This window comes from Vanellus vanellus, assembly GCF_965231255.1.
Source record: "Vanellus vanellus genome assembly, chromosome: 2".
NCBI lineage: Eukaryota > Metazoa > Chordata > Aves > Charadriiformes > Charadriidae > Vanellus > Vanellus vanellus.
In genome coordinates, this window is record NC_138906.1 from 54,334,541 (window position 1) to 54,353,805 (window position 19,265).

The 19,265-nt window shown below is 39.5% G+C and overlaps 1 protein-coding gene across 1 annotated transcript in view; it reads left to right on the plus strand.

Moving 5' to 3' along the window:
- The window catches only part of TPK1 (thiamin pyrophosphokinase 1), a 314,822-nt gene that overhangs the window by 229,634 nt on the left and 65,923 nt on the right, over window positions 1-19,265 (plus strand). The gene's annotated exons all lie outside the window — the stretch shown is intronic.

Genomic DNA, 19,265 nt, shown 5'->3' on the forward strand with positions numbered 1-19,265 from the left:
TGAAAAACAATGAGCAACTCTCCTTTGGGTTAGGTAGGGACTGCCAGAAGTAGAAATGTAAATGCTTTTTAAGGATCTGGGATGCATTGATTTTTTCACTCTCCTTTCAAGTCTTGAGTTTGCTGAAGCCTCTGCAGTGTATTTCGGTAGTGATTCAAATCCATAATTGTTGGATGAATCTGTGGAAGTAAAAAAAAAAAAAAAATCCCATCTTCCAGTCATTGAAATTTATGGTAAAACATTGCCTTGCAATGAAACTAGGATTTGGCCTGTAGCCTGCTGGGTTTTAGTTGTGCCGCATAATTACATGCAGTACTGCTCACGCAAACTGAGACTGACTGCATGCCAGTAATTTGCAGAAGTCATTAATGAGGTTTTTGGGGAGATGGTGAAAATTAAACATTATCAGCTGGCTGGCTAATGGGCATTTACTGCATACAGTGCTAGTCACTGAAACATAGGATCTTTCATTCACAAAGTCAGAACAGATTTGTTCATTTTGTTCTGCTCTGAAGATGACAGTGTTAAAAGATTATGCATTTTTGGAAATGGCTTGAAATATTTTTGCATGATGATGTGAAGGCAAAAATTCTTGAGATAGAATATGAAGATTCTGTTTACCTATGAAGCAGAAAGTACCTTAAAGTTCTGGGCATGCTTATCTTTAATAAATCCCTGTGGTGAACTCTACCTTTGGCTGCTGTCCGGCCTCTCAGTCTTACAGTCACACTTTTTTTTTTGATAAAAGTCAGAAGTCTTTGTTATGGAAGTCAAAGAAATGGACCCTTATTTCTCTCTTGCTGAACAAATAGGTGCCTACAGCAAATAGTTTTTCATCTCTCAGCTGTGTAGATGTGATCAGTTAGTGGCCTGATTTAGGAACAGTATTATCCTTATGTACTTCATATTACATATCTCTAGTGTATATCCTGTGTTTACCGTACAGCCCACATCTGTGTTCAGATTAAGCTTCATTGCACAGTGAACCAGTTCAAGACGTAAACAGAATTTCCTTTTCTTACAGAGCATAGCGGCTTATCTTTAACTTAGGACACATTAGAATTTATCTTTCTAAGCAAGGATTTTTTCCTTTTATAAAAACAAACATAACTTTTGACTGCTTAGACATTTCATTGAACATGCAAATGAGATATATGAAGTCTGAAAATATTAAAATCTTATCTATGCACATTATGTCTATTGACATAAAGTACACAATTACAAAAAAGAAAAAGATTAGGCATCAAAGCTGTGCCCCAAAGTGCTTGGTATTTAAAACAAAACCTCCAAACTTAGAGTGGATTAAAGGCTACCTTAGCTGCAGATGTCAGGAATCACAATGGTGTTTTTAACTTTACCTGTTAGTAGTTTAAGATGCAATATCCTGAAAGCAATCTTGCTACTTTGAGCATAAAACTTTAACTACTACATTTCTTTTAGATGTAGCTGCAGTAACTAGGTTAGAGGTAATAACTCAAGTTTAAGTTTTGTTAGGTCTTGCTCTTTCTTTGTTTTCCAGGATAAAAAAAGTGAAAAATCTCTGGAGTTTTTAAAATTCTTTGAGAAAATCACTGGTCACTTTGATGAAAACTGCCTACCGATTGCACATTGTGCAGCAAAATTTGATGATTACAATGTTGATGATAGCTGCAAAGACAGCAGATGGAATAGAAAAAGGACATAAGCAATGAAGCAGCTAGTAATTTTAACATTAAGAAAAGACACATGGAAAACTAATACCTTTGTAAAAAGACCTCCACTAAGTTTATGGCTGGAATTCCCAGATGCCAGTGGGCCCTCAAAGACAGAGCTGTCTGTTATGAGTGACATCTAGACTGAAGACAATCCAGCATCTCAGGAAATTGCAGGGCAGTCTGTGTAATACAGGTCTTGTTTCAGTTTCAGCAGCTGCAGCTGTTTAGAAAATGAAAGGAATATTCATACATCCAGCAGATAGGCAAAGAGTCTGTATGGAAGCAGTAAGACAAAAATGTGTATTTTATTTTTGTGCACAAGAATCTGGAACACTGAAATTTTCCCACTTTGTTTCTGTTATATTCATTTACTCTAGAGCTAAAATAGAGGTACATATCTTCCATAGATATTTCTTCTATACTGGTCTGAGAGCAGGTTTCTGTCATGAGTCTGATTTTGCAGTAGCATGCAGTAGTAGAAAACCAAAATTCTGTATCTCAGCATTGAAAATTTGGGGAAAGCTTGGATTTAAGGTTGAATTGGAACTTCCCAATTGTTCTGTATCTTGAGTTTGTCTTCCCTTACACATGGGTGTAACCATTTCCTAAGAGAAAAATCTGTTTCATTTTAGAACAATGCAAGTCAGTACCATGTATATGTGGTTAGAAATGAACATATATGGTTGTAATTCAGGAGGAAGGTGAGGGGTTTAGTATACAAGAAGCTATTTATTTATTCTTTGATCTGATGAATTTTTAGTTCATTAGTTAAGGTTGAAGCTGGGACAGTGTAAAACAATGGTAGTTTTATTATTTAAAACTATATACACACTTGTAGGTCTGACTATAATGTTTATTTTTTGCAATATGTCCTAGTAGCCATGCCCAGCTTTAGGAATAATTTTGAGAGGATCCAACTTGTGCAGTGGAGAGATTGCAGATCTGACCATTTGCCACTGTCAGTATTTTTTTATTTTTTACTTTATTTTATAGCAAGAAAGAAGTTTACATAGTGAGGATGAGAAAAGATCAAATGGAGCAGAAATGCAATATGTGGATTGTGTTCATTAACTTGTAAGCAGGTCACAAAATCTTGCATTTTATAAATTTGGTATTGAGAAGTTTAAATTTCAGTTTGGGGGGGTTGTTGGGGGGTGTAGCAGCTTGATTTACTCCTTAAACCAGATGTAGACTTCCTGGAAATAAGTCAGGACTAGCTTCTTGTCTTGTGTACTGTAGAGCCAGCAGATCCAAGCAGCAGTTGGGTCGATTCAGGGGTAGCAGATTGTGGTGATTTGACCCTGGCTGGATGCCAGGTGCCAACCAAAGCCGCTTTATCACTCCCCTCCTCAGCTGGACAGGGGAGAGAAAATATGATGAAAGGCTTATGGGTTGAGATAAGGACAGGGAGAGATCACTCACCAACTTGATGGGCAAACAGGCTCAACTCAGGGAAAATCAGTTTAATTTATTACCAATCAAATCAGAGTAGGGTAATGAGAAATAAAACCAAATCTTAAAAACACCTTCCCCCCACCCCTCCCTTCTTCCCGGGCTCAACTTCACTCCCGACTTTCTCTACCTCCTTCCCCTCCAGTGGCACAGGGGGACAGGGAATGGGGGTTGCAATCAGTTCATCACATGTTGTCTCTACTGCTCCTTCCTCCTCAGCAGGAGGACTCCTCACACTCTTCCCCGCTCCAGCATGGGTTCCCTCCCACAGGAGACAGTCCTCCAAGAACTTCTCCAACGTGAGTCCTTCCCACAGGCTGCTGTTCTTCATGAACTGCTCCATTGCGGGTCCCTTCCGTGGGGTGCAGTCCTTCAGGAACAGCCTGCTCCAGTGTGGGTCCCCCGCAGGGTCACAAGTCCTGCCTGCAAATCCGCTCCTGTGTGGGCTTCTCTTTCCACAGGTCTTGCCAGGAGCCTGCTCCAGCATGGGTTTCATGTGGGATCACGTGCTCCTTCAGGCATCCATCTGCTCCACATGGGGTTCTTCAAGGGCTGCAGGTGGATATCTGCTCCACCATTAAACCCCATGGGCTTCAGGGGGACAACCTGCCTTACCATGGTCTTCACTACAGGGTGCAGGGGAATCTCTATTCTGGTGCCTGGAGCACCTCCTCCCCCTCCTTCTTCACTGACCTTGGTGTCTGCAGAGTTGTTTTTCATATATTCTCACTCCTCTCTTCAGCTGCTGTTGCACGGGGGGTTTTCCCCTTCTCAAATATGTTATCCCAGAGGCCCTACCACCATCACTGATGAGCTTGACCTTGGCCAGCAGTGGGTCCATCTTGGAGGCGGCTGGCATTGGCTCCAAAGGAAGCTTCTAGCAGCTTCTCACAGAAGCCACCCCTGTAACCCCTAGCTACCAAAACCTTGCCATGCAAACCTAATACACTGGTCCAGTGCTGTCGTGCACCTGTGATTCCTCCTTTCAGGAGTCTGTGAGCAGCAGTCAGTATAATAATCAGACCTTCTAAAATCAGCCTGCAGTGTATTTTAATATTAAAACCAAAACACTTAAGGAAGTTAGTGTGCAAACAGTTTGCTGCTTCTAGTCCTGTCAAATGGTTAGCCTTAATCTTTTCTGGTGATGGCAGATGTGTCTTTTCAAATACCCTCAGCAGCTTCCTTAACCAACTCCTCCTACAAAGTGCCTGTCCTCCTTGCCAGAGGCTGACAGGTCCTTCTGTACAAACAGAACTAAACTGTTTGGATCCAGAGGTTTATCTGGCATCCTCCGAGCCAGTATTTTTTGTTTAGAGTTTAAAAGTAAAATCTTCACAGTTGTTCATCTCTCCATTATATTGCAACAGTCCCAGACTAGCTATTCAAGAAAAACATATCCTGAGCTGGTGTTTTGTTGCATGCCTGTTTTCTGTAAAATGTACTATCTAAGATAAACCACAGTATTCATAGACTGTATCATGCCATTGTACAGCATTTACAAATTGTTGCAAAGGACATCACATAAATTGTTTCAAGACATCAAGAATTTGCCTTCCTAAATCTTGCTGAATGTAATCGTTTGCCACTTTCCGTGGAGGCAGATGATGTTGCCCTCTAACTATTATCACATTTCTCTTGGACCTCCTTCATCTCCAGGCTCTGTGTCTATGTTAACAAGGAGTGCAGACCAGTAAAAGGAGGTTCTTAGGGCTGAAACACTTCATGGTAGCTGATGCTCACACTGCACACATTTCAGGGTGTTTTGTTTTAGCCTAGTCCTAGTCTGGGTCTGTGATTCTGTGAATGCCTGTTACTGGATAGGGTTCTTCTGAAGAGCATCTTCCAGTTTAGCTTTATCCAGAGGGAATTTGCTGTGCGTGCTCCAGCTCTCTGTGAATCAAAGTACAGTATGTGGAGACAGTCCACAGTGGTTGTTTTATTAAAACAAACAAACAAACAAAAAAAAACCCAAACCAAAACAAACCCTGATCTGAAATAAAATGTTAATGTAAACATACTATGAATTGCCAATAGTAAAAACCTACTAGTATCTATGTTTGTATTTTACAGCTTTAAGCCATTCAGTTTTCCCTTATTTTATATATAGGAATACTTTTATTTAAATCTTTTATCACCCCTGAGTGGATTTTATTCCTCTATGGAAATTACTTCTGTGATTTCAGCTTGCACCTCCTTCATTTCAACTCTAATTTTTTGTCTTGTCCTCCACTACTGGATTCAAAGTTACCTCTATGTTGCTGATATCCCTGGCAGATGTCTTTGTCTGACCTGATTGCTCCTTAGCACCTGTCAGCTTTCCTTCTCAGTCTTATTTAAATTCTCCAAAGCTTTATCATTTTTGTTTGCCAGCAGTTTCACTCCAGTTTGATAAAAGTTCTGTTGCCCCAAAACTTTTGATGCCCCAATAAAACTTTGCTTTTAATTCTCTAGTCTTACTTAACACACTCAAACGTGACATTTCTGCTGTCTAGCAATGTTCGCATTTGCAATGGGAAGCATTTGAGATCTGGATTCTTCATTCTTTTTTCCTGATTGAAATCTAAGTACAAGCTTCCAGGTAGACGGTCATGAAGCAGATGGGGGAAACAACTGCACCTCCAGTCTGACCACTAAAAGATAATTTATCTAAAATTGAAAATTTGTGGATTTTACTTAAATTTTAACATGACACTTAAGGCCCAGATGTGGCAACAGGAAATCCTGATGCATTTAAACATATATTTTTATGGGCTTTTACAATATCTTTACCAACATTCAAGGGAAGGACTTGAGTGAGAAAAAATGAAAACCTGCTGGTTTTTGACACCCTTTTGGCCTTCTCAGATCCTGTGAGGAATCCTAGGCTGGTGGCTGAGAGCAAACAAAGAGATGAAATTGTTTCCTCACCAACCACTAGTGATTAAACAGTGACAACTCACTTTTGTCAGAAGTAATGTTTCTTGAAGCTAACAGAAGACATTCATCTAAAGAATGTATTGGTCCTTGAGGCTGATAAGATGCTGTCCTGAAACTATCCTGAGAAAAGCAAAGAGAAGGAGAAATGGAGAAATACTGGCTGCACGAATTTGGAGGGCAGACCTGAATTTTTGTCTTTCTATCCCAAAAAAGACAAGTTACAATCCTTTGATCGAAAAGGGAGATGGAGGCCAAGAGTACTTACTACATTATGTACAAGTTGTTCACATTTGAATGTAGTCACAAATGTAGTCACAAATAATTCCTCCCCAAACCTCTTTCTATCTGAGAGCTAAGACAAGCACATACTGTTTTATTGTCCAGACAGAGGCAAAATTAATAATAACATATTTCATCTTATTTGTCATCTCAGATTTAAGTTCTAGTGAACTTCATTTGAAAAAAAAAATACTGAGACATTAATCTCTCGTTAATTTGTTGGAATGACACAATTTGAGGGTCTTAACAAGATACACTTTCTAAATTAAGTTCAAATATCAGAAGTAATTTAGATTAGTAACATATTGTAGAATATATAGAAGTCTGCAGCACTAGCTGAATGAAAGAACATATTAGACAACATTTTTGGCATTATCCATGATAAAGCATAACCAAATGAACTTATTTTATTTATTACTTAAATATTCTTACACTGAGTGACCATATAAAACCTTCTGGTGCATTTCAGCCTCTCTAGATGTGCACTAATTATCTAGGCAAGTGCTTCTCAGGTAGCTACCAAGGGTGTTGCGACTATTTAAAATAAAATAAAACCTATACATTGAATTAATGTTATTACGGATGAGTGTTTCATTACAGTGATACCAGATCAGAGAGGGGCCTTCTGCCATTTCTTTCCAAAAGAAGTCTGGAGTGCCTGTTTAATAATAAGAGTGTCTGATAACAAAAACGTAGTATTTTCCCCCCATAGTCAAGCTGAATTACATTTTAAAACAGCGTATATTTCTCTCTTTCTCTTGAGGGCATTTTTTAAAATCTGATGTGCTCAATATTGGCCATTTTGACTAACCAACATACTCTTGACCAAAATTTGAAACTCTATATTTGCCTTCCATTTGGTTTCTTTCTAAAAACCTCCAAAAAAAAAAAAATGGAAGAAATGGATGATTTGTCTACAGAGATTCTGTGAATACCTTAAGCTGTTTGTCTGATTTCATGCTACCATCATGTTTGGCCCTGTAGCCAGAACACGTGGCTAACATTCAGCCTTCCTAAAGGGCCAAGTGGGGATTGTTGGCTATTACCAACTGTTTGGAGAGACGACCATTGAAAGGCTGTAAACTGCTGCTGTCAGCTGCCTGTCACACATTGGTTCCTGTCATGTATCTATATTGTAGGGTTTTAATTTTTGTTTTAAATGAGAAAGAGCTTTGTTGCTCTTTGTTTGTGCGAAGTCCAAGTCCAGCCTGTGACAGGAGCTGTTGGAGCTCCTCTTGGGCACCGCAGTCCTCTCAAAGGTGCTGACCAAAGGGAAATAGAGGCACAGTCCACCCAGCAGCCTCAGATGGGATGTCTGCAGCGCCTGCAGCTACAAATACAAGGCTTTGGTATTAGAAAGCTGGACCATTTCAGCTTGTGAAGAAGTGTGAAAATAAATTAACTCCATGGCTCATTTTTGAGAGGCGGGAATGGTATGCACATGCGTATATTTCAGAAAGAGGAAAAATTGTCATTAGATATAAGAAGATTGTTTTACTATTCAAGGTCAAAAATTTTTCACAAAAGTAGGTGGAGATATGGACAAATGGACAGACAGATACATTCACAGACAACCACATATTGTTGGTTTTATATAAAGATGACTGTTCACATAAATACGGTAAGTCTCAATCCATATATTCCCCTATGAAATTTGGCTAAAATGTTCATAAGTATACCGTAAAGCCGGGAAATGAATATACCTGTAGGTATTGCATTTTGTTTATCTTAATTTGTAATTTAAATTGAGGAGGTGAGTGTATAGTATTTTAGGATTCAAAATCAGCACTAAGAAATACAAAGACCTAATTCTCAGAGGAAACTAAGTATCTCCTGATGGAAATTTCATAGCCACCTTTCCCATTGTCCAGTTCTCGGGACGCTAGCTAGTTTGTTTAAAACTGAATGAAAATGCACTTTCAAATTCCATTTTGTACTGTGTGTAGGCCTTAGAGATTTATTGGAAGACAACGTATTTTCTATTAGCAGAAAAATTCTCTTGGTCTGCAAACTTCCATGGCCTTGTTGCTGATAATGTTTTGAGGCAAGCAGTAGGGTTTTTATTCTGAAATCTTAAATGGTTTGAACGCAATTCTGTCCTAGTACTAGCCCAAAGGCATCTTACTTCATGTAGCAGTAGCAGCGATGAAATCATGTGAATGCTTTCCATGAGGGACATGTAGCTAGAGAAGATTAGGAAGGAAAGAAAACTGGTATTCAAGAGTAATGCACCTAATTCCATAAATGATCCTTGATTATATATTATTTAATGAGAGGCACCAATTTGTAGTTCTCCTGAAGTTTAATAATGCTTTAAGTATCTAAAAATTAATTGTTTAGCTTTTAGATTTTTCAATGATTTGGCCATATGTTTTCTTTCTAGCTTGTCTTTTTGTTTCTTTTTTGATAGTTTTGTGATGGAAGAAATTAATTTGATTCTTTCATGTCATCAATACAGGCTGCAAATAGATTTGCCCTAGCAAGTTTCTGTTTTATATGAGGGTTCAGCTCCTCTTCCAAAAAATGAGCTCTGACTTGCTATTGCATGAAACAGACTGAAAATTTTTATATTCAGAAAATGCAATATATATGAGTCAAAGGGCCTAAATAGGCGGTATTACTTGTTCCAGCCTTTCTGCATTTGGCAGGGTGAGCTGTGTATCATTTTTACAGCAATCTGTCATTCTGTTGGCCATTATTTTATGGTTTTATGGTAGGGTTTTTCTTGCATTATATCACTTTGTATTTGGTATGGTGTTACTTGTTCTACAGTGGTCTTGTTTCATGGGTTCAAATTCTATTTTATTCCCAAACAGTAAATAAGAAGAGCTAGAATAGTGCAGGAGAGGACAGGACAGGACAGGATAGGATAAGATAGGATAGTTCAGTTGGAAGGGACCTACAATGATCACCTGGTCCAACTGCCTGATCACTTCAGGGCTGACCAAAAGTTGAAGCATATTAGGGACACATTCAAGGGCCTGTCTCTTCACACTGAGCTCGCATCAAGATGTTGAGATTCTTTATACGAACAGAAATCGCCTGGAGGCATGAGTAGATCACAGGGTGACTATGAGCTACGAATGGGCTATGGGCAAATGTATTCTTGTGTGTTGGGCAAGATATTTCCATAGGAAAGGCAAGGATTGTGCAAAGGCCTGGTGAGAACTCACCTGTAACACTAGGGACATTTCTCATTCCTTGGGTTAAAGAAAGACAAATTCTGTCTGGGATAAAGGCAAACAAAGACTAAGCAGGTACTTAGGGGCATAGAGTGCCTACAGAAGATGACTAGCAGGAGCAAGACGAAGGCTCAAAGGGCTGCCAGCACTTTCTGGAAGGATACCAAGGATCAAGGCCAAAGGAAGAAAAGAGCTACTGAAGCTCAAGGAAAAAGATGGTCAAGAACACAAAACCATTCAGGAATTCTTTCCAAGAAGACGACCTCACCATGAGCAGGGTAGTAGCAAATGTCACCTGGTGCATTGTTAATGAAAGGTGAGGAAATCCTGCATGCGTTCTACATCCCTGCAAAATTCATGCAGAGGGAACCAAAAGCCTTCCTATCGCTTTGGGAATCCCCACAACCCAATGAATGCATATGGTATAAATGCCCTTATTTACATAGTCTGAATGTACAGATGAATTTACAGAGACATCCAGCAGCTGTGCCCAGTGCATGACCACCTAGGGTAGGGACAGCCCCCTGGGCCTTCTGGGCACAGGGACTGCCTTGGAGCCAGCACCCCAATGGCCTTCCTCCGACAGATGCTGGGCAGAGGGGCAGTGGGCAGGAATGCGTGGGGCAGCCCCATGACCCCCATGTCACAGTGCCACCACCTGGCAACGAAGCAGGTGCCCCAGGGAAGGATAACAGGGAGCATCCTCCTGTGTCTCACTGCCAGAGACGGCCTGAGGGCAGCAACAAGGCGTCCAAGAGGAAGTCCTTGTGGAATTACTTGGAGGGGGCTGAGAAAGGAAGACTGGAGGCTGGAGGCTCTCTGCTGCAAGGCCAGCTCCCAGTGGGGTCACCTTCAAAGCTCATCTGAGGGACGGAAATCCTTTCCAGCTGGATAGCCATGGCCAGACTAAGAGAATGCTTTCTTCAGGAGCACTGCAGAGCTCACTGTCGTCATCCCCTGCAGAGCCACGAGCAGCAGCCGTAAGAAATGGGATGCAGAGATATTGCCAGGGTCCCAGTGCTTTGGAATACCTGCTGGTGTCCTACTGGGCACAGAAGCACTCTTGCCCCCAAGGTTGATGAGGCCAGGGGCCTTTGACCACTCTCAGAAGCCCCTGAGATGACTCCAAGTTGAGGGACAATACAGCTTGGGTATCCTCTGGGAAGCGTGACCTGCCTGTGGGAAGAGGATGCAGGTCTTGCTTACATGATCAGGGAATAGCTGATTGCCACCGCTGAGGTCAGGAAGAAATTTTCCCCCAGGGCACATTGGCACTGCTCCCCAGGGTTTTTTTGCCTTCGTCTGCAGCATTGAGCATGATTACTTGTCAGGGCTCCTCTCCTCCATTTAGGCTAGGTTACTGCCTGCTGCTCATGCACCATGAACACGGCCTCTCGTGCCCTGCAGCTGTGGGAGGAAGGCTTTTTTTCCCCCATGGAGGGCTACCAAGTGTCTCCGGGGGTTTTTTGCCTTCCTCTGTAGCACTGAGCACAGCCCCTTGCCAGGGCTCCTCTGGGCCCTTTCGGCTCGGTTCTTGCCAGCTGCTCTTGCACCTCCAAGGCACCACTCCTGCCCTGGCTCTCTCGGGCTCTCTTGCCCATTGCAAGTTTGGAGCGGGAGCGAGCTCTGCTCTTCCCGTGGCTCCATATCCCCGGGGGTTCTTGCTTGTGCAAAACAGCCTGTGCTTGGAAGGGCTCCAGGCTTGCTGCACCATCCGGAGTTGTCATTTTTCAGCTCTCCCTGTGTGCAATACAAGCACGGGGCAGGCACGAGAGTGCTTGTCATGCATCACTGGCCAAGAAGCACAGTGGCAGAGCAAGTTTTGGAAGGCAGAAAGTGTGCTTGTCATCGATAAGCATCATACTTTGGAAAATACCCCATGGTACCACACACCACTTCTTCTTTTTCTTTTGTGTGGTCAGTACCAATGCTCATTCTTCAAGTTCTCACTCTTCAGGAAACAGGGACTGCTTGGCCTGTGTCCCTGCTGCTACTTTCTGCGGCTCTGTGGCTTCCCTTTGCCAGACTGCAAGGGATGTTTTTTCAAGCTAAACTGAAGAATGCATCAGCCTGCTCCTGGCTACACATGCACATTATGTTCATGTTTGTGTGCATCAGCTCTGAAACAGATTCAGAAAAATGAAATTTAATCCTGTTTCCACTTGTAATCTTTGTGATTTGTATCCTTTAAACTGGTTTTGGAGGTGAAAAATCCCCATTGTGTGCTACAAATAACAGTCTCATCGTTATTCAACTCATGGTGAGCACAGGGAAGGAAGAGAGAAGAGAAGAGAAGAGAAGAGAAGAGAAGAGAAGAGAAGAGAAGAGAAGAGAAGAGAAGAGAAGAGAAGAGAAGAGAAGAGAAGAGAAGAGAAGAGAAGAGAAGAGAAGAGAAGAGAAGACGAGACCCTCTTATTGGGGGATATAAGAGGTCCTTCACATAGGTCTAAGGAAGGCAGAAGGTAAATGCCACATGTGGACTTTGTTCTTTCATTGTCTGCTAGACAATACAATTTATTCTTCCTTTTGGTGATATTTTAAATATACCAGTGGGATGCTCCCTCAGAATTATAACTGTGATAACAAATGGGGTGCTGAAAAGATGCATTCAGCTTTCAGAGCTTCAAAGTCTTGTGAGAAAGGATGCCAAGCTGACTGTATCTGTTTATGGTAAGAAATCACTGTCAAAGATTTAGGACTCAGGTTGGCCTACTTTGAATGATTTTAGTGTGCTTGTGAATATTCCTGGTATTCTGAGGATCAAATCTGTCAATGATGACACTGATGGCGTGGGTGCAGTTCCCACTGAAATGCAAGGGAACTGAAGCTATATCCATTATAAAAAGGCTGTTGCAAATAAATTTCAGACCCCTATCCACGTGTGATTCATAAAGGAGGAAATAGAGTTCAGGGTAGTACAATATTCTATTTCCTCACCATGTGCTCTGAAAAAAGAATGGATTTTTGTGTGGACCGTAATCTCCAACTGACCACTTAGCTATATAAGAAAATGGGAGAATGTGGAAAAAAGAGGAAAAAAAATTATATGTTTGAATGGCCAGCTTGAATTTTCTTTAATTATGTTTGTTCTTTCTGACCTGAGCAAAAGGTCTTTGAATTTAGTGGGTGTAGAGACAAGCAGTCAGTCATTGCTAGCACAAGATCTGGGGCATAACCCTTCTTCAAAGCCTGCTGTTATAAAGCAGAAACTATTTCCCTCTCTACTGAAAATGGATATGTTTTCTTATCCTAGGTCAATGAATATCGTTATAATAATGGCAAATTATTCCTTCCTGTTATTGACATTAAAAAGGGATACTAAAAATTGTCTCAAAAGTTCATTCCTCACTACTTCAAGCCTTTCTCTTTCTTACCTAGAGGTATGTGAAAGTAAGTCAGAAATGAAAGGAAGAAAAGAGTATTTGTGAGATTCCCTGGCTCAGTACAAACAACTCTGGCCACCAGTTTGTTTGCACTGAAGACATTATAGAGGCCAGGCCTTTATGAAGCCTCTAATCCTAATATGAAGCCCCTGACCATGAAGCCATGTTCTACTAAAAGGATGGTGGTATGTAAAAGGATTTGTGGGCTTATGATTTGCTGCATGGTATAATACAAAAAAGGCAAGGTCATCACGTGGATGTAGACTGAGGAGTGCAAGAAACTGTAAGAAGGTGTTGACCAGCAGTCTGTTGATCATTCTTCTTGTTCATGTGGTAGAGAAGATTTTTAAGTGAGATTTTGTAGGAGGAGAGCTACAGAGATTTGCCAGGCAAGGCACCTGCCACAACAGCCAGCCAAGATTCAGATGGCCAGTAGTTGATGAAAGGAAAAATTAATCATTTAATTTCTTCCCGCTAAACAGGACGGAGAAGCTCCATCACAGGATGGACTGTGAAGAACTATGCAAAAGGGAAGACAGATTAGCTGTAATAGGGAAGAGAAAGCAGGATGCATGGAGAAAGCAACCTGATCAGAGCAATCCAAACAAGAAAAAAATATGTATCAAATATTGTTGTATAGCATATGTTAGTAAACGCTGATATGCATTAGGCTTGGGAACCATACTATTTTTCTTGTATAGCAACAGAGCCTAAGCACTTTCAAAAAATAAACCAAAAAAACCCTTAGCACTATCTAGTTACACAAAAATTCTGTGTATTCTTACATAGCGTAAAGGTGCCTTCCAGCAATACTTAGGAATTCAGTGCTATGAAGAAGAAATTGTTTCTTGCCACAAGTTAGGTGACCAAATATCCTGTCTTTTAAATTAACTCCCACCCTTCTCTAATACAAAGGAAAATGTAGTCTAGGTAGAAGAGATCCTCTGGACTCTTGTCCTGTAGAAACGCACAAAAAAGAATGAGCAGTGACACTAAATGTGTTATGAACTGGTGGATGGTGAGAAAGATTATGCTGTAATTTTCATCACTTAGGAATTATAGAATATTAGTTCCCTTAGTAAAGGCCCCTCTAGATTGACAATTTAACTGCAATATTGCATAATAATTGTACAGGCAATATGAAATCTTCAGCAGCTTGTCTACTTTTCACTCTTATCTGCAATCTATTATACTCTGTAGTCTCATAAACGGATATAAAGAAAATGGTTCTGATTTTTTAGGGCATCACTAAAAATGCTAATTAAACCTATAATGATGGGCCTGCTGAGGATAGGGCATCAAATGCACAAGCTCAAGGATAAAATGTCACACTGGGCCAGTGTAAGGCTTGCTTGAATTTAGAGAAGGACCAGGCAGTTCTTGATTATTGTAGTTTCACGCTGCATTTGTGTTGTATTTTGCATTGATTTATGATAGACTGTTGTGGAATTTCATTTGTGAGTGGGAAGTTTCGACAGAATGAGTTTTTCTTTAGGGTAGTATTCAGAGCAGAACAAGAATTAGTATTTATGGCATTTGTCAATCTTTAAGATATGTCTGTGAAAAGAGATTAAACCACCCAAACTCCCTTTTAAAGTAGCTTTTGTATTCCCAGATATCTTATTTGCTTGATAAAGTGTTTTCATCACTTCATTTGTGTGCATGTTAGCAGTGTCTACACTGCTGGCAGTTTTAACCACTTTCAGTCTCCAGAGAGAAATATAATTTCGCATTTTTTGCACCTGTGATCACTGTTTTCTTGTCAGTCATATAGGCTTGACTAAAGACGACAGAGAGTTGCTTTTACTTGCTTGTGCTGCAACAGGTGATGAGCAAAAAAGGGAAGCACCTACTGTGCTCAGTAAAACATGTCATTGATATCATGTGAGAAGTGGACTCTCAGGAGGGTTTTATTAGGCCTGTAGAAAAAGTTCATGTGTGAATGTGTGAAACTCTGGATCATTTGGTCTTTGTGGATAATTTGTACATTAGATATACAGTAGCAACCACTTAAATGTATAACCTCAGGGTATAGTAAATCTTACCATTTTAGTGGCACTTACCTCCACAGAGATTTCTTTCTATACCCTTACCATAAATTGGTTTGAAGCAGATGTGTCCATTAATTGGATCTAATAGTGATTATAATTTATTCTATCTCTACTGCCTGGGATTTTATTCACTATAGAGTCATCATTTTATGAAGTGCTCCTCTTGAAGGGTAGGCTTGGTGGAGTTCTGTCTTGCAAATAACTGATACACTGAAGTCTATCCCTTTCAGTACAGGAGCACTACTAACGTTTGATAGTAAGGATCAGCAGGATTTGGTCCAACATTTTTTAATGTTGTTTTGAAGTGCAATAAATTTGCTGTTTTTTCCATATGAGTTTAAGCAGTCATTTATATGATATACAAGAGCTTTCAGATTTCTGATTTTTCACTGTAACTATGGATACTTTTATTTTCAACAGCAATAAAAAGCCTCGTTGGCTCAAATAATGTTCTGTGATTAGCATTCATGTAATAGCAAATTGGCACTATATATATTTGATTGGAAAGACAATCGATGATATTCTAGGGTTACAACAAAATAGCTCTTCTTAAATACATCCTTTTAGAAAAATTGGCTGTATTTATCACGTTCAGAATCTCAGCCTAAAAGCTTTTATTATTGCTAAGTCAAGCTCTTACGCAACTAATGATTAGTAGAAATATTTCTGGAACTTTGTTTTTACTTTATTGCCAATCATGATACTTGATTTTAAACATAAATGTTCTCAGCTTGGTTTCATCTTTGTTCCTTTCCTCCTTCTCTCTTCTGCAGTCTTTGATGATCATGTCGATTTCCCCACATTTCCCAAGTCTTTTATCTATATGCTGTTTTCTGCACCCAGATGTTTATGTACTGAAACAGATTGTGTTTTTTGCCTTTCCCTGGGTAACACTATGACATCTGTATTTAGTTTTTTGCTGCTGTTGTTTTTGAGTGTGTGCTGCCATCTATGGAGTTATCATTGAAATAAAGCTGATATAAAAAGATGTTTTGTCAAAAGATTATAGAAAACAAGATCTAGCTAGTGGAGGAGGTATCATAGGGCAGTTGGCCAGATGTCAAGAAATCCTGTTTCTCTGTAATCCCAGATCTCACAGCGAGCACAGGTGAAAGTATACTGTTGAGAAAATCGGTGACTTCTAGCAGTTAAGTGATTCAGTAGATGTATTTATACTTGAAAAACTATCAGGGCAGCCTGAAAATTGAAATAAGGTTGCTTTGTCCTCTAATCCTGTAACTCGTTCCGTTTCCTTCCCTGTTACCTTTCACATGTCCTACTCCTTCAGTCCAAGATCTGTTTATTATATTTTTCTTCATTTGATTTTTAAAGCTTAATTTTAATTCCTTATTCTTCTTCAGCATCTTGTTAACTGGCTTCATGCCTCTCCCCTCTGTCCAGTTTCAACCTACCAGGTTCCAGGTTTCCCTCCTTCAGGTCCCTTCAGAATGCAGTACTGAAGAACAGTCCCCATTCTCTCTCTTTCATACCATTTTGTTCTTTGATATCTATTTTAGAGTATACATTTATTGCAATACGTTTAGCCAAGTTGATCTGGAAAGCACTTGGAGGAGTAATTTACTCTATACTTTTATGAAGTGCCCATGGGGTATCTGTGCATGCATAGAAGCTATCAGCTTTTATCTTGATACTTGTTTATATGCTTCTCAGCTTGCAAATTTTTGAATAAGGGTTTTAGAGCCTTACAACCTTGGATAGCGCTAGGTATATGAGATCCTGGCAATCAGATTTCTCTTCATTTGAGTTAGGAGATGTGACAGAGAACAACTATGTCTTTAGGTCTTTCCTTGGCAACAACAGTGGTTGAGTGGAGGTATATGTAACCACTACTGCTTAAATGCTTTCTTATAATACAAGACATCAGAATCAAAAGGAAAAGTTTAACCTATATGGATGAAAGATTCTCTAAAATGTCTTCTGACATTTTCTTCTTATTGCTGAACTTAGAAATTGATCTTATTTCCCAGCATCAGAGACAAAATGAAGAAAAAAAATCAATGCTGAAGATTGATCGATGTTTTTCAAAACTGACTTAATAAGATAAAAATCAATGCAGCTGTATTCTTTGCCATTATTTTATCACCAGTATCATTCAAACATGGTAATGTTTGATTCTTAAGTTAAATGTGAAAATATTTCAGTTACCACCTACAGAGGCAAAAAAAAACTTAAGGAGGAGAGATTTATTTAGTAAAACTTTGGTTTTCTTTTTAATACTAATTTTGGAACTTTGAGTTCTACAGAAACTGAAAACAGTGTCATATTTTAAGTGCCAGTATGTAATTTTTCCTTTAATCACAGAGATTTAAATAGAACAAATTATTACTTGTATTGGCAAATTACAAGCTCTGATCCTCCCTTCCTCCTGAAAATATCAGTTCCATCTTGCTTGGTTGAAAGATCTGTACTTGAAAACTTGAAGATAAGCTTGGGCACCTCATTTTCCCTGTGGCAAACTCACAGTGCTTTGACTTTAGAGCCTTACTGTCCAAAAGCATTGGCTGAATAATATTTTTTGGCAAAAATGAGTGAGTCATTTGGGTTTTTTTGTTTGGTTTTTTTTCCCTTCAGTGACCATTTCCCCTTTCTATCCCTGCTGTCCCCAATAATATTAAGATCCCATACTGATCTATTTAAAGAAAAGTCTTAAAAACTGTCTTGTGTAATATCAGTGAACCAATCCCTAAACCATGAGTTTGGCTTAACAGTTGAGAGGCATTATTAAAAAATAATTTGCATTTTAATATTTCAGTTCCTGTTTACTTGCTGTCTTGGGTTTAGCCCTTTGGTCTCCTAGTTTGAAATTTCTCATAACAACTGAGGGCTAGAAAATGTGCTTTTAGGAAAGACAGTTAAGATTCTCACATAATCACTGGGACGTGTGAACTGAGATTTTTAGGGAAGTATCAGGCAGTGAAAGGCTCCTGATAAAATCCTAGATATTGGCAACATCTGATAATGACATCTTTTGTTTTAAAGATTTATTTAATGAGAACAGAAAGACAGATTTTTGCATAAATGTAACTTAAATTGAATACTTATCTGTAAGATGGGCCAGAATGTCATAAAATAGGAAATGCACACCTAATAGTGGGTAGACACAGTTTCCGAGAATACAGGACTTAATGAGGTTCTCTGTCGATCCAGTTACTTTTACCTCTCGTTTTCATATTCCTTAATTAATTGAATAATGTAGCGAGTTTGCTGCTTTCCTTAAGTATCTCTGAGCATCGATATGTGCATTCGTTGGGAACAAGCAGTCCCACCCCTTCGTTCTCTCCTTCACCATAAACTTCATTATAGACAGTATCTGTGATCACGTAACAAGACTTGTACTTGTACCTCTCCTCTCCCTTTCTTCCTCCCTCCATACCGCGAGAGAGAAGTAGCATGGCATATTGCATAGCTAAAAGGTTATCAAGCCTGAATTTGTTACACCTCTGAATTTGGCAGGCAAGCATTCACAACCACTATAGAAATACACGGCTCATCACCGCATGAAGCTGGACACCCTGAGCAGATAGATGATATTGGATTGGTTTTCTTGTTGCTCTGCAAACAATCAAACAGGCTTAAGCTATGCAATCTGATACTCCCTAATTGACAGCTTTTCCAAGGTTCATTTGTTAACTGAGAGCATGACATGTATTGAAGTTGTTTCTTCATAATGCATTTGGCATTAACAGGAGAAGCTGTCGAACGCCTCAGACATCAACATCTTGGCAATAAGATACTTCACCTCCAGTTTTGACTTTCTAACTAGTGACTTTATATATGCAAGGGCATTTGTAATGAGCGTATGAGAGGACAGGACTTAAGAAAAAAGCTTAAATACATTCCCCAAAAGGAAATTTGTGAGAAAGTATTTTTGCTGCTTGGGACATTTACCTGAGTTTTATGGTTCAACAGTTCTTTTTTTTCGGTATAAAACCTTGGTTTCTTGCTTAACAGAGTGCTTGCTGGATACTTATTTGGTTTCAGAAGGTTCTTTTATTTTGGTAAATTAATAAGTAGGCATATCTGATTTTATTTATAATGATTAAGAAGTTGTGTGTTAAAGACATGCTCAAGGGTTTTACTTGCCTGTGCATCCACAAGAGAATAAAATAAAACCCCCAAAAAACCTCTATTTCAAAGAATCCTAACCTTACCCCAGATGAAGCCCATGTTTGTTTGAAAGAATAAATTACCTGTGCAGAAGAGACCAGAGGATGATTTTTCCTCTGATCTTGTCACTGGTTTGCATTTGCTGTTTTCTTGTAACTAGTTTTCATAAACACTTTCTTA